The sequence below is a fragment of the Callospermophilus lateralis genome, chromosome 16, assembly GCF_048772815.1.
Source record: "Callospermophilus lateralis isolate mCalLat2 chromosome 16, mCalLat2.hap1, whole genome shotgun sequence".
NCBI classification, from domain to species: Eukaryota; Metazoa; Chordata; class Mammalia; order Rodentia; family Sciuridae; genus Callospermophilus; species Callospermophilus lateralis.
The window spans coordinates 80,959,447-80,975,145 of NC_135320.1; the positions used below are offsets into that span (position 1 = coordinate 80,959,447).

The following is a 15,699-nucleotide window of genomic DNA, read 5'->3' on the forward strand; positions in this document are numbered from 1 at the left end:
TACTGAGCTATTCTGGTACCACCTAGAACAATGTCAAGTGACATGTCTCAGGGATCCTCCAAATCACTCCACCTCTTGTACATGAACAAATAGCCTCCAACTGTCCAATGACCAGGTCCACTAAGAATACCAAGAGGTTCAAGACCAGTCACAGTCCAGCTACAATGAGTGACAGAGAATCTAGCTAAGGTTTCACAAGGTACTACTCCGGAGGATTGGGCATGAGGAGCATTACTTTGTGATCAATATTTCATTCCACAGGCTTTGGTCTGGTAGCTCTCGTAAGGCTAGTGTTAAGCCTTTCATATAATTAGAATACCCTTAATTTTGAGAACAACAGTCATCTTTTGGAAGCAATGGGGGAACACCCTGAGGATACTCAAATGGTGGAGTACTTGAATAAAACCTGTGCACATCCTAAGTCTCTAGATTGCTTATAATACATAACACAATGTGCATGTTATGTAAACAGTTGTAATGCTGTACTGTTTAGGGAATAATGACCCCAAAAGTGTACATTTTCAGGATAGGTTTTTACTGTAACATTTTCAATCCATGTACACAGAACCTGAGAATGCAGAGGGCACTGTAATAACTTAGATTAGTATTTCCCAAAATCTGAGTGCAACTAGCTGAATGAATGTTGCAAAAATTCATGTTTCCAATAACTCTGGAAAATGCTCCACACTATATCCCCAATGAAAGAGACTCATAGGGCATTCAAGTATTAAAAGCCTGAGAGATTCAAAAGCCTGAACCTATGGATCACACTATTTCACAAATTTATTTGACCTCAAAAGCACCAGTTGCTCATCTCTATCCCTTTCAGAAGTGCCTAGTAATCTTAAAGCCAGTCCTTTATGTAATTCACTTTGGATAATACAAACCTGGATCATGACATTCAAGAAAATCTGTTATTAGCCATGTGTGGTGGCACGTGCCTGCAATCCCAGGGCTCAGTTGGCTGAGGCAGGAGAATAAAGTTCAAGGCCAGTCTAAGCAACTGTGGCCCTGATAAATTTAGTGAAACCCTATCTCAAAATAAAAAAATAAAAAGGGCTGTGGATGTGGCTCTGTTGGTAAGTGCCCTTGGGTTGAATCCCTAGTACCAAAAGCAAACAAACAAACAAAAAGGCTGGAAGAAAAAAAAGAATCTATTATTTCCATTGGAGAATGTGAATGAATATCCACTGTTCAAATTCTCTTGTTTGCATGGTACCTTTTATAAATTTTTATTGGCTTACAAACATTTAAAAAGTTGGGAGATTTAAAATAACAATTTAGAGTCTCGCTTTTCCTATCAAATGCCCCGACTGAGCCAAACTCACCTTTCCCCAGTAACAAGGATAGGACTGATCAGCAGGGCCTAAGGGGATACTATTTTAGGTACTCCAGTTGCCCAGGGTCCATGTCAGTCCCTGATGCCTGGCCCAGTCTCACAAGGTCCTCTGTCATCTACCTGGGCAGCTGTTCAAGGGCAAGAGTTTCAAGATGGACTATTAGGGCCTGTAATACACTTGGCTGGTGGAGGAAGCCAATATCCATCAGTCACTCCAGCATCTACCTCTTCTGTGAAGTGTGGGGCCCAGGAAGTTGTGCCAAGGACAGTCCCTGACTTTGCCCACTACCCCGGCATATTTAATAACAGCCAGCCATACTCTTGTCTGCTCCAATGAGCTGTACGAACACCCAGCTGCCAGTTCCTCACCTTCACTGGGCTCAAGTCCCAAAGATGGATCTGAACACCAGATCCCACCCTTCACTCCTTTCCAGTTGTTTCATGTCAGTACTTGGAAACAAGACAGAGACCAGAGCTCCGAGGACACAGACCATGTTCACATGTTCATATGATTCAATCTGCCTCTGAATGGCTGTGTGAGTAGGTTCACATCTCTTAATCCCTCTAGGGTTAGGAATCTTCCGTCTACTATTTAACAGGGTGAGTGGGAGGATCAGAGATGCAGCAAATGCTGGGTACATAGTAGGTGCTCAGTAAGTAGCACTCACTAGTTCTCAGAATTCATCTCCACACATAACTATCTGACTTGTAGTTCTTTTATATTTCCAATGCAATGGTTTGTATTTATACATGTGTTGCTGACCGACCTGCTGATTTCCACCAAAACATTAAGAAATGTCCTTGCCTCAGTTCCCATGTCTCTCCTCTCCTCCTTCCTGGTCAATTCCAAATATAAATTCCAGAAGGGCATTTGTCCCTCTGCTTAAAATTAATTTTATATATTTATATATATATATATATATATATAAAATCTTTTTTTTTTTTTAATATTTTGAGGGCTGGGAATAGGAAGGGACCTCTCTAAAAGTAAGAAAAAAAAAATATCCCCAGAGTATGGTTTACAGAATTCATGACCCGAGCTGATTTAAGAAGTAACAATCTGCCTATGATTCAGGGAACTGGAGTGTTGACTCAGTGCTAGATGGGCAGGACTTTCCGCTTCATGCCCTGGGATTACCAAGTATGAGAGAATCTCCTACGGGATTTCCCCCCAAAGTCTTTATTTGCTCCCAACAAGCTTCAAACATTCTCCTACTTTCCACTCCTTTTAAATCTGTCCCCTTTCATTTCAGCTAATAAACTGAAGTAATTTCTCATGAGTTACTGCTGTGGAAAGAAAACCTCAAAGTAGATACTTAAGTGCTTAAAATTCACTTTAAACCCCTGCCAGTCCTCTTTGGTGAAATGACACTGGACTGGCAGGAGGCAAGGCCTCTCAAGGCTGCAACCCACCCCCGGGGAAGAGACGGACGCACAAAGCAGAAAGCAGAAAGCAGGGCGCCGCTCCACGATGCCCTTGTGGGTGTTATGACTACACAAACCTTCAAACGACATCAATGCCGATTAGAAGTGCCGTTTTAATATCCAACCCAGCGAACCATCACCACGGAGTCACGCTTGCTGGCTGATTAGCTATGCAGTGTGCGCTCACTGTGATGACTACAGGTTGGAGTTTCTTACAATAAATGGGGGCCGGGGTCTTTGCATTTCCATGATGTTGTCACTCAGAAAGAAATGATAAAACATTGGATTAGACCTCAGGGCAACCAATTGCACATATATAGGCACACTGTATGATTTCTGGATGCTTCTTGTGAAGATAAAGAAATATTCAGGCTTTCAAATTAACTGCATTGATCCATCCGCAATGGTTACCCTACGGATTACAACAGCTACAAGTGATCCTCTCTCTTCAAAAACAGCTGCGGGGCCTGGGGTTGTGGCTCAGTGGTAGAGTGTTTGCATAGCATGTATAAGGCACTGGGTTCGATCCCCAGTGCCACATAAATAAATAAACACAGAAAATAAAGTTATTGTGTTAAAAAAAATAGCTGTGGGATAATTGATAGAAGATACTGAACCACCCCCCCTCCCCCCGCCTTCAGAAAAGGAGAAAGAAAAACAAAACACTTATACACTGTCCAGTCAGGGAAGTTAAAAAACACTAAGGATCTATTTTCTTCTTTCCCTTCAGTAGGTACTCTGAATGTGTCCCGCTGATTCTGACACCACGAGGTCTTCCCACTGCGAGGCGTGTAATGAAATCATCAGGTCTGAGTAGAACCTGAGGAGGGTTTACTGCAGGGCACCTTCTCACCATCAGTCTGGTGGAGCCCCTCTCTGGGCTGCCAGTCCTCGAGCTTTGTGCCAACAGGAGTGGGCCATCTCCTCTCACACGCCCTGCGGTTCAACCAACCTCTGTGCCAACCACGGGTCTCGGCCGAATCCGACACTTTTCTGCTCTCAATGGCAAAGCTCATCTCCTTTCAGTAAATCACAGAGTTGAGGAGACCTTATGGATGATATAATCTAAATGTGTGTATTATTAAAACAAAAGCAGAGACTAGACTCTTACGGGGGTGAATGACTTCCCTAGTTCACGCAGTCTGGACGGTCTAGCAGAGGACCAAACCCAGGGCTGACTTTGCTCCTGGGCTTTCCCTGTCGGGATGCAGCTGGAACTGCATGCAGGTTCCTCAGCTCAAGAGCCCCGTAGGGAGGGGGCAGTTGCTGGGCTGTCCTCTCCAACCTGGGCTCTGTGGTGCAGACGGAGGACACCGAGGCCCGCACGGCTGCAGGATGAACAGAGTGTCCTTTCCAAGGCTCCAGTCTGGAGGGGAAAATAGTTTTACAGCAACTCAAAGGTAAACACAATTGCGGTTCATAAAGCCAAGTTTGCTTTCTTCCTCTCAAGACAATACACAATACTTCCAGGAAATTTCAAGATCTCTTAAGATTTCCTACTCTGTAAGGAACTTCATGCAGAAATGCAGTCCAGAGGCTGGGTGTGTGGTTCAGTGGTAAAACGCTTGCCTAGCATGCGGGAGGCCCTGGGTTCAAGCCCCAGTACCCAAAAGGAAGGGATAAAGGAGATACAGCCCAGAATGATCCAAATACACTGTTTGAAAGCTCTGAAGAGTAATCACTAGGGGAAAGGTGTGGGCATCTCTACCTCCAGACCTCGGAGAGGAGGCTGTGCCGGTCAGACTGTGGAAGAGGATGGGGGCAGGCACATCCTGTGCCAGGTCCTGGCACACCTTCTCGTGTTTCAAGATCTTACCACCCAGAAAGTGATTCTAGTTTCACGTGTGTGTACACATGACTGTGTGTGCGCACATCTGACACCACAGCCCCTAAACACAAGCCAATCACTTTGGTGCTCCAGGAACAAATACATTCCAGAGAGAAAACATATTACCCTGAGGTGTTAGTCGCCAAAATGGAAGCTTCCTATGCAGTTTTCAAGGGTGTTTCTGCCTATATGCTCTTCCCACACCATAAAATCCAACTCCACCTCCAGGGGGGAAGTTTGAGAAGGACTAGAAAGAGGTGTAGTGTGGTGGGAGGCTTGGGGGAACCTGGGCACCCTAACTGTAAGGAAGCATGGCCAGGAAGACCCTAAACATAGGACTATCCATTTTAATCTAGCTTAATTAGAGGCCGATAATCCCTCAAGTGGAAGTTTCTCCAGGCAATTATCTGGTCAACCTACAGAAAGAATCTGACACAGTATAAAAATCTCAAGAATTCATGCAAATAATGTGTGTGCTCAGATGGAAGGAGGCCAAAGGACCTGGGGTGGGGGGTTCTCTAGGGATCAGGATATGGTCAAGGCATCTCCCTCCTTGTCCTTATTTTGTTCTCTATTAGTTCTATGGCTGAGAGTTGACTCTCCACCCGCAACAACTCACAATTCTTAATACTGTCTACACAAAATACTTACTCACAGGATGAATGAAACAAATAGGGTTAACATATAGAAAAGAAAAAAAGATAAATGAACTTTATAATTACTACAAAAACTTAAGTGAAAGTAACTGCTACACATGGACAATGCAAACTATGCATACTTTTTTTCCTTTGCTAATACAAGTATGTAAGAAAAAAAATTATTTTATAGATAGTCCAGGTTTCTAGCACAGCTTAAAAAAAAACAACAACAAAAACAAACAAACCAACAAAAAAAACCACAAACAGCACATGTGCCAGGCACAGTGATATACACCTATAATCCCAGTACCTCAGGAGGCTAAGGCAGGAGGATGCCAGCCTCAGTAATTTAGTGGGACCCTGTCTCAAAATTAAAAAGGGGCTGGAGATGTAGCTCAGAGATTGAGCACCCATGAGTTCAATTCCCAGTTCAACAAAAATAAACAAAACAACACATGTGGGATTCTAGATAAGTTAAACATGGTTCTAAATGCTTGGGATGAAAAATACTTCTTTATTAAGTGCAGAGAAAGTAGTCTTTGAATGCCAGTTTGCATTCCTAGTTCCTCAACTGCCTTTAATAGTTAGTCTGTAGGAACCCCTCACTTTCCACGATCCATGTTGGGATAAAGGCTATCACAAAACTTTGAAAATATTTATAAAAAAGCTACATTCAAAATCCCCCTCCTGTAAAGCTTTAAAGAATGGCCTCAAACACAAGTTTATCTTTAGATGCATTATTAGATGCTTCAAATTTTTTACTTCTGCAGAAGGATAAACAGAGAGGCCTGTTCCATGACCCTGAAGACAGGATTTCCTTGAATGACACGCTAATGAAAAATGCAAACCCGTGGAAGTCTTGACTCCCTGTACCAGAGTTTGTTGCGATCCAACCAAAGGTCTGTTTTGCATCAAGAGAAGAAACAGCTCCTCAAACCAAAGGCTCCCTTAACCCCTTGTCTTGAGAACAGTGCCATTAAAGCATAACATGGAAGCCCAGCTTCACATATCATGTCTGATCCTGTGTGCTGATCATAACATCTACCTTCTAAGGTAACTATGTACACAGAGGACTCTAAAATCCCTGCTTGGGAAGGTCAGGGAGAATGAGCCAGAGAAGGTGGTGCTTTGCCTGGCTTTAAACAGTATATGCTCTTCCAGAATCTGGGAAAAAGTCAAGAAAGGGCTGGAAGAGCACAGGCAAGGTAGGAAATGAGAAGCCATGCTGAGATCCCTGGTGTGTGAGGGGAGTGCCTTCAGAAAAACAAAGAAGGGGCTTCCAAAGCCCTCTTCCCAAGGCAAACAGAAGCAATGGCATCTTTAAGCACCAACTTACTTAACAAGACCCCTAAAGCTCCAGAAATAAAACCAAGAATCAGTAAGTGGGAAGATGTCAAATTAAAAAGCTCTGCACAGCATAGAAAATGATTAATAAGAATACAAAGAGAGAGCCTACAGAATGGAAAAAGATCGCTGCCAGTTACTCCTCCAACAGGAATTTCATATTCAGAATATATAAAGAAATAAAAAACCGGGCGTGGTGGTGCATGCCTGTAATCTCAGCAGCTCCAGAGGCTGAGGCAGGAGGATCATGAGTTGAAAGCCAGCCTCAGCAAAAGCGAGGCACTAAGCAATTGAGTGAGACCCTCTCTAAATAAAATACAAAACAAACAAACAAACAAAAACCACAGGGCTGGGGATATGGCTCAGTGGTTGAGTGCCCCTGAGTTCAATCCTGGGTACTCCCCAAAAGAAAGAAAAAAAGAACTAAAAAAGCTTCACACATAAACACAAATAACTCAATCAATAAACAGGCAAAAGAACAGACATTTCTCAAAGACATACAAATGGCCAACAAATACATGGAAAAATATTCAACATTTCTAGCAATTAGAGAAATGCAAATCAAAACTATATTGAGATTTTTATCTCCTGTTAGAATAAGTGTCAAGAATAAAATAATAAATACTGTCAAGAGATACACTCAAACATTGTTGGTGAAACTGCAAATCAGTACAACCATTCTGGAGAGCAGTGTGGTGGTTCCTCAAAAGACGAGGAAAGGCCACCACATGCCCCAGCTATCCCACTCCTTAATATTTATATAAAGGAACTACAATTGGTATACTATAGTAATACAGGCACACCAATGTCTAACAGGCAATTCCCAATACCTAAGTTATTGGATCAGTCCAGAAGCCCATTGATAGATGAATGGATAAAGAAAATGGGATGGACGGATGGATGAACAAACGGACACACACACACACACACACACAGTTTTACTCAGCAATAAAGAAGGAATGAAATTATGGAATTTGCTGGTCAATGAATGGAACTGGGAAACATCATGTTAAGTGAAATAAGCCAGATCCAGAAAATCAAGGGTTGAATGTCTTCTCTTATATGGGGAAGCTAGAGCAAAATGGCAGTGGGGTGCAGACAGGGGAGTGAGGAATCCCATGAAAATAGAAGGGAGATCCGTGGCAGAGAGAAAGTGGGAGGGAGGAGGGACAGGAAAGGGAAGGAACTAGGGAGTGACACTGACCCCATTACACTATGAATACACCACAATGAGTTTTGCCTTTATGTAAATCCATAAAGCACCAATTTAAAAAACCTCAATAGGATGAAGCACAGTAGAGGAAGGGGAACAAAGAGAGGGAGAGGAGAGAAAGAGCAAGTACTGGGGATCGAAGTGGAGCAAATTCTATTCCATACATCTACAATTACATCAAAATGCACCCCAATATTATGTATAACTACAATGCTCTAAGAAGGTTATATAACAAAAAACCCACAGAACTGTGACAGGTGTCTAATATTTCCTTCACAGTTCCTCATAGCACCTGATACAGGTAGAATAACAGGATGTTCCTGAGTGTTTCTGGAATTGAACGGTCAAATAAGCAATCAGGATTTGGAAGGGGGTCCCCTGCCTTCTTCCCCAGTACAAAATGAAGTGAAGGAGGACTTCCAACCCAGCACAAAACTCTTAGAGGTTCTGGGCAAGTGTGGCTGGCACTCACAGTGGGCTTGCGAGAGGAAAGAAAGGAATACAGAACACCAGGGCAGCAAGCATGTGAGCCGGGGGCCACAGCCCTGGTGGCTTCACGAGGTAGTCTCACGGGACTTGGGTTTCAACACCCTTGTAGGGACAGGAGAAGATGACTCATAGGTAAGGGAGTTGGAACTTTGATACCCTCCCGAAGGTGGAATTCTTGAGGAGCTATATAACCTCAAAGTGAACTAGGGAAAAGAAAAATCCATCCATCAAAGCAGGGAGAGGCAGGAAAGCTCAGCCTTCTCTGACCAGACTGGGGGTGGAGGGGCACCTCAGCTGAGTTATCTAACCATGGTGAGACAGTCCCCTGTGTGTTTCAAGGGCTCCCAAGTTCAAAAGTGGTACAAAGGTCTGGACATTCAGAGGTGAGGGACATCATGTCAGCATACTATTCTCAAATGGCAATGGTGGTGAGAGTTCTGTATAAGGTACTCACTAGTTTCCAATAAGCTTAAGATCTTTTTTAAAAAAAGTTTTAAAATTAAATAAAACAACAGAGGTCTGTAAATAGAACCACACCAGGAAAATCAAATCCAAAATCACTCTGGAAGTTAACAACTCAAATAAGGCTCCTGATAATGAGATACGTGCTGAAAGTACAAAAATATTTTTTAAAAGAAAGAATCGGCAATTCTTTTTGAGCTAATCATTGAACAGATCACATAATGTGTAAAATAAATAAATACCTAAAATAAAAATGAGAAAAAAACAGGGCATTTTGAATAGATGTGAAAATACTAAAAGGACCATCTAAAAGGAATGGTTCAACATTACACATAGCCGATGAGAGAAATTCTGAACTGGAAGATATCTCTGATGAAATTATCCTAAGAATGCAGCTAAGAAAAAGGAACAGTAGAATAAGTGAGGACAAGAGACCTGGAGGACAGAATGAAAGGAGCAATCAAAGTGGCGCCCAGTTCCCAGACAGGTCGTCAGCCCTTCCCATACATCCCAGATGGCAAAGCTGCTGTAAGACAGTAGGGAGCACGGAAAGGGCCGCTAAAATAAAGCCTACTCTTAACCCTAGTAACAGCAACGAGTGCTTCTGAAGGTCACGGGAAAACTGTGTAAGAGCTACAGTGAGCAAGCAATTCATGGAGCTGGGCAAACAGAAATCAGTGGCCTCCCAAGAGACAATGCTGACAGCTAAGACTCAGAGCTCATTCTGTACGAGATATTGTGCTCAGCACTTCACACAAAGAATCAGATTCTCTCAAAAACCTCATGAGACAGGGATGATTAGACTGTGATGATGATTTTACAGATGAGGAATGCTAACAAGCACCTTGCCCAGGTCACACAGTAGGTAAACAGGGAGCTGGAAGTCAGATCCTGGCAGTCCAACTCTGCAGCTGGGCTATTCTGATATCTCAACAGAATCCCTTTTCCCTTAATAAAAATCTACTTTGTAATTAATAAATGAATTATATGTTGAAAGAATTCCTCGGCTGCATCCTTAAAGAAGCAGGGTGGAACCTACTAGCCCATCCCATAGAATCCCCTTCCTTCACAGGAGCAGTGAACTCAGCTGTAATTAATATATCCTCTCCTCGGGAAAATACCCTAAGGAGCTTGTTAAAAGGGCTACTGAGTAAGGCCCTCTCTCTAACACAAACTCAGGAAGCCACTAGCACTGAGCTGGCCAGAGCAGCTGAAAGAGTAGTCTTTCCTAAATCATGGCTTTTTGTGGCTGGTGGTACTACACAACACTTGATGCAACATGGCAGTCTAGACAAGTCCCATAAAGAGAGCACTCTGCTTCTTCTGTCCAAGCAACTCACTTCTGAGAATGTATCACACAGAAATAGTTCAATAGGAAAAAAACAGCTAATGACTCAAAGAATTGGAATATAGTGCTGGTGGCTATCAATCAAAAAATCGGCCATTTTTTCAGCTCTAGTAACAGAAATGGTTTAGGAAATTAAGGAACATCTCTACATGACATCATGTGGCCCTCAAAGTAATGACTACAAAACTATAGAACAATATCTCAACTATTCAAGTGAAAAAGCAAAATGTAACATGGCACATATTTAAGATGGCAACTGTTTTAAACAATGTGTGTAAAAAAACAAAGCCTGAAAATAGTTGGTTTAGGGTAGTGAACCATTTTAAAAATTATTGTGTGGCACACTGCATTTGAAGAGAAAAAAGCATTCAGGCTTCTTGATAGCGCTGCAGTTCAAGAATCATTTGCAGTCTCCACAAAATTATACTACTGTGTGTTCAGCTGAATTCTTTCCCTGCAGCACTCCCTCAAGGGTCTTGCCAATGTTAGCTTGCATTATGCGGGACAAGAGCAATATCAAGTTACTTAACACGACTGGAGAAACCTGCAGGAGGAGAAGGGGTTGGAGAAGGAACAGTCAGAGGCACTCAAGCCACTAACAAAAAAAGCACTGTGGCTTGTACATAAAACCATTACTGGCCTCCATGAGACATTATCAGTCCAATAATACATTTCTGTTTCAGACTTTTTAAAAAGTGTACTTGAAACCAGAACAGGCCTTGAATTTCAAACACTCAGAACTAAAGGAATGCCGCAGAGGGAGAATTAAGGCCAACTGAAATTGGCCTTTTGTCTAAGATGCATTCTTCAGACCAAGTAAAAAAGGCAGAGGCTGGTTTAGCTGTGGATGAATTTGAAAGTAAAATCCGAGGCTTTCAGAATTACCCACACAACAAGGACAGAACGCCAGTGCAGATTTCTGTGATATGGTTTCCAAATAATATGACCATTGTGTGACCTGAGTGTGCATCTGCTCCAAGGATGCAGATGAAAGCTATAGTTAACAAGATGTCCTGGGAATACAGGTGGTGACAGTCCAAAGGGCTGTTCACACATGCTTAGAGAGGCCTCCACAGAAGAGAAAAAAGATGTGAAACCTACGTGCCAACATTCTAAATTGTTACTCGGGCAACACGTGCTACCTACCAAGGCTCTGTTTCATGTCGATATGGTGATAATCTCAGATCATGCAGAAAAAGAGGGTTTTGAAAACCGTGTGATTGTCTCTCTTGCCTCTTGTGTACCCCGGATAGTTTCCTAACTAAAAAAAGGTTTTGCTCAGACAAGAAATGGCAGCCGCGTTACTGTTCTGGGAAAGTGGAAAGGCACATGAAGGCATGGGCTTGGATTATTATGAATAAACCTTTACGTTCATTTCAGAGTAAAGTTCTTAACTGTCACCTTATCAGGTCTCTGGATTAGATAAGGGGACCAAGTATGTGTTCCAGCTCTCAGAATCACAATATTTTGAGGGAATCCTTCAAAGTGCATAAAGTTACTAAACATTTAAGACAAAAGGCCCAGACTAAACCACTGCCCTATCTGAATCTGTAACCTCATTCTTAGTAGATAAAACTTGGTTGGGGGCGGGAAATCAAACTAAATTCATTTCTGGACCTACTAATACTCTGTAACTTGCAGTTTGAAGGAAATAAATTCTGATGGTGCCAGAGTCTGACATTCCTTCAGTCGGATCTTTGTGATCTCTAATAAGTTAGAGATCAGCTTTGAATATAAAAGTACCAAAGGAATTAAATAAAAAGATTATAAAAAGCTTAAAAGTTAGTTGAATACCTAGTTGTAAGAATGAGTATCTTACATATTCCAAGATTTTTACTTTGATATTTTGTTCTGCATGGATAAAATTAAGTCTCTCAATTAAAGCATGTGTAAGGGTCTAAAAATTAAACCAATTAGGCCAGATTTTCACTCTGTATATTTCTTTGGAAGAAGATAATTTAATCCTTACACATAAGTTTAAAAAACAAAAGATATAAACCCTCCAAAACACAGAAGAACCTCAGGAAGGTTACCCTCCGGCAGGCAGAAGTTGCTGGGGGAAAACAAACCTTAGACAAGAACTACAGACTTTATTCCCCTGCTTCTCTTTCTTTTAGAAGTTATTTTCCTAATTTGCCCAAGTGAATTTTTCCTAATAATTCTACTTCTATAAAACAAATCTTTCCTATAGCCATTACCCAAGAAGCCCCTCATCCCAGAGTGTAAGATGAGTCACCAACACACCCACGAGTGAACAGTATCTTCCCAGGTCCCTGACTGCTGGCATAGTCTGGGGACCAGGCAGCTCCTGTGTAGGAACTGCTTGAGGGTCTCCAGTGAGGCCCTGATCAGCACAACCTGCTGCTCAGACCTGGTCTCACCTGTCCTGGGAGCGACAAATCCCCCTCACTCCCCAGCTCTCACTCTTCTTGTGGGGAACAGGGCTGTGACTATGCTCACTACGGAGCTCTACCACCAAGGGCTCGATCCCCACGCAAGGGTGAACCTTCAGATCGTACTCTGCTGAAGGGACCATTGACCCCAAGAGTACCTTCAGCTTTACTCTAGACTTTTTCAACAAAATAAAAGGCAAATCATAGTTGTGTGCTACTAAAAGACTGTACCATTTGTATGCCATTTAAGTCCTAGGTATTTTTTCTTTACCAAGAAATTATACCTTATATAGTTTTGGCAAAAAGAATACCATACCACTTCAAAGAGGAAGGGAGGTATAGAAAATCAGGAGCATTTCTTCTACGTGCAGAGCCTAACCTTGCAATTTAGCTTCCCTCACCTACCAACTCACATCGATATTTCCTGCTCTTATCTTTGTTTCCTTTAGGAATATAAGAGCAAAGAGGTTTTCACAATAGAATTAAACATTAAACTATTAGGTTAATCACCCACTGAGCTAAACTTGCTTTCACTGATGGGGTTTCATATCATTTGAAATGGTCCCCGATGAATTGTGTGTGATCATCTCTGATAGGAAATAACTAAAATTAGTTTACCATTCTTCAGTCTCCTGTTTACAAGACAGTTTATCTATTTTTTATTTAATTTTTTATTTTACAGCAATAGGGATTGAACCCAGCAGCACTTTACCACCGAGTGATGTCCCCATTACTTTTATTTATTTATGTTTTAGTTTGAGACAGGCTCTTGCTATATTGTTGAGAATCCCACTAAATTGCTGAGGCTAACCTTGAACTTGTCCTTCCCAGCCTCTCAAGTGGCTGGAATTGTGGGCATGTGCTACCAAGCCTGGCTCTACTATTTCTTTTTACCATACGTTAAAATCTTTGTAGGAATTAAAAAAATAACAAAACCCTCTCTGTTATTACATTGGAAGACAAAAAAACCCAAGATTTACTGAATCACTAACAAGTTGGATGAGTTACTCCTCAACTATTCTATTCAACTAGAGGTCTCACTTATACTATTTATCCTTAATTGTGTTGTCCATGACTTATTTTGGTGGGTGGGAGGCGAGTATGTGTTCGAGTGTTTTGGGATGGCCTTATTTGATCTTCATGTAGATCACCCAATGACTTCATTATTAGAAAACAAACAAAAAGCAAAAACATTTCCTCCCTGGGCACAGATTCAGACCTTTGGACAAAGTATGATCCACATCAGAAGTTAGAGGGCCTCACGGAGTTGACTACAGGCAGGATTTATATTCCAACAATATTTGTTAAGCTCAGACTCATCTTCCTATCCTATCTTCATTTTTTTTTTCCTTTTTCTTTTTTTGTGCTGATGGGAATAGGATGCACATGCTAAGTAAGCATTCCACCACCGAGGTACACACAACACCCTCTACCCTCAATCACAAGTACCCTATAGGAGTACTCCTAGCCCTTGAATTATTCCTATGAAGGCATAACGGTAGATCTGTTTTACTGTGAAGAAATGAAGACTTAAAAGCAACTAAGTTACTAAAAGTCATCTTTAAACTCATATATCACATTTCTATTTGTTTTCTAGGACTATTAAATTTCCTTTAGTCTCTAACATTCATAAAACTCAACTATGGTGTCCACTTCAAGCTTCTATAATAAACCTGGTTTTCCAACATTCCCTAGATTTTAGATATCAGAAAAACTTTACACAATATCAGAGGTGTAGGAGACTCCTAATACAGCTTTTAATAAACATATTCTATTCTACAGTGGCAGGATCAAGATGGGGAGGGAGTCTCCCACGTTTAGAGCTACAAGAATTGTTTTCAACTAAAACTCCTCAGCATATCGCCAATATTATTACTTTACCCCAAATTAATAATATGAAAGAAAAATATTAGCAAACAAAAGATCTGCATAACCACTAAATGAATCCTTATGTCTAAGGATAAATATGAGCAGTTTTGTCTTATGAAAATTTCAAAATTCTTTTAAAAGGAGCCAGATGAAAATGCATTTTACAATTATGTGTGTCTTGTGAGATGCTGTCTTTTCAAATGCCATTGTTGTTTTTAATCTATGAAATATTATACACAAGATTATATTCATTTCTTTGTTTTGTAAGCACTATTTTTTTTAAAAACAGGAAAAATTTTTAAAAAGCAAAGTTTTATGCGACAGAAGTTTAAAAAAAAAAAAAGTTCAGGAGGGGGAATATATTGTCCTTGCTCCTTTTGATGGTACTCCTCATAGCCAGAAGTGCTATGCTGGTTCCTGTATGTATGAAAGGGAAACGGGAACACTTTTCTTGCTATGTGAATTTGGTGAAGTTCACAGAAACATGCCGTGGCAGGCCAGGCCTGCTTTCTTCCACTCAGGGTTGCAGAAGGGAACTGAGAAGCATAGTTGCCACACAGAAGTAACCCATTTATCTGGTCTGGTCTGATAACAAAGCTGGTTACTTCCTATTCCCAAGACTTTTTCAAAATCCCATCAGTCCCAGCACTCTCCACTGGATGAAGACCGTGATATAGACACAGAGCTGGGTCTTTGAGTAAAAAGACCCAAGTCCTAGTGTTGGCTCATTACTAACTAGCTCGGAAATCTTGGCATCTATTTTGGTCCTCAGTTTCCCTATATGTAAGAAGGAAACACTTGCAGTAAAACTTCTTTGGGGTACATGATTCTATCGTATGAATCATGATGCCTTAAGCATTATCATCTTCTCCTTCTGCTCATCTATCTATCTACCTATTAATTATTTTTAGGTACTGGGGATTTAACACAGATGTACATTATCACTGAGCTATATCTCCAGCCCTTTTTATTTTTCACTTTGAGACAAGGTCTTGAAAAGTTGCTGAGGCTAGCCTCAAACTTGCAATCCTCCTGCCTCAGTCTCCCCAGTTGCCAGGATTACAGGCATGCACCACTGTGCCTGGCTTCAGACTCTTGAGACTACAGCTCCATATTCAAATCCTAGCTGTGCTTCCTCAAAGCTGGGTGACCTTGGGCTGATTTTCTGATTTCCTTAGCCTCAGTCACTTACTCTGTGCCATAGGAAGGCATAATCATTTTCAGCACTGGTGATTATGAAATGAGGAGACAGAGCTAGTTTTCAGAAAACTGTTAACCAAGGGCAGCTCTTCCTTACCTTCCAAGTGCTTTAAAACCCAGAGCTGGGAGACTTCTGCATGTGGTTATATGC

The 15,699-nt window shown here is 41.5% G+C and overlaps 1 protein-coding gene and 1 non-coding gene across 6 annotated transcripts in view; one reads left to right on the forward strand and one right to left on the reverse strand.

Annotated features, from left to right (window-relative positions):
- Nucleotides 1-15,699, reverse strand: part of Asap1 (ArfGAP with SH3 domain, ankyrin repeat and PH domain 1) — a 341,517-nt gene that overhangs the window by 171,310 nt on the left and 154,508 nt on the right. The gene's annotated exons all lie outside the window — the stretch shown is intronic.
- Nucleotides 4,304-4,373, forward strand: Trnaa-agc (transfer RNA alanine (anticodon AGC)). The gene has a single exon. It is a non-coding gene; the product is annotated as a tRNA-Ala (tRNA).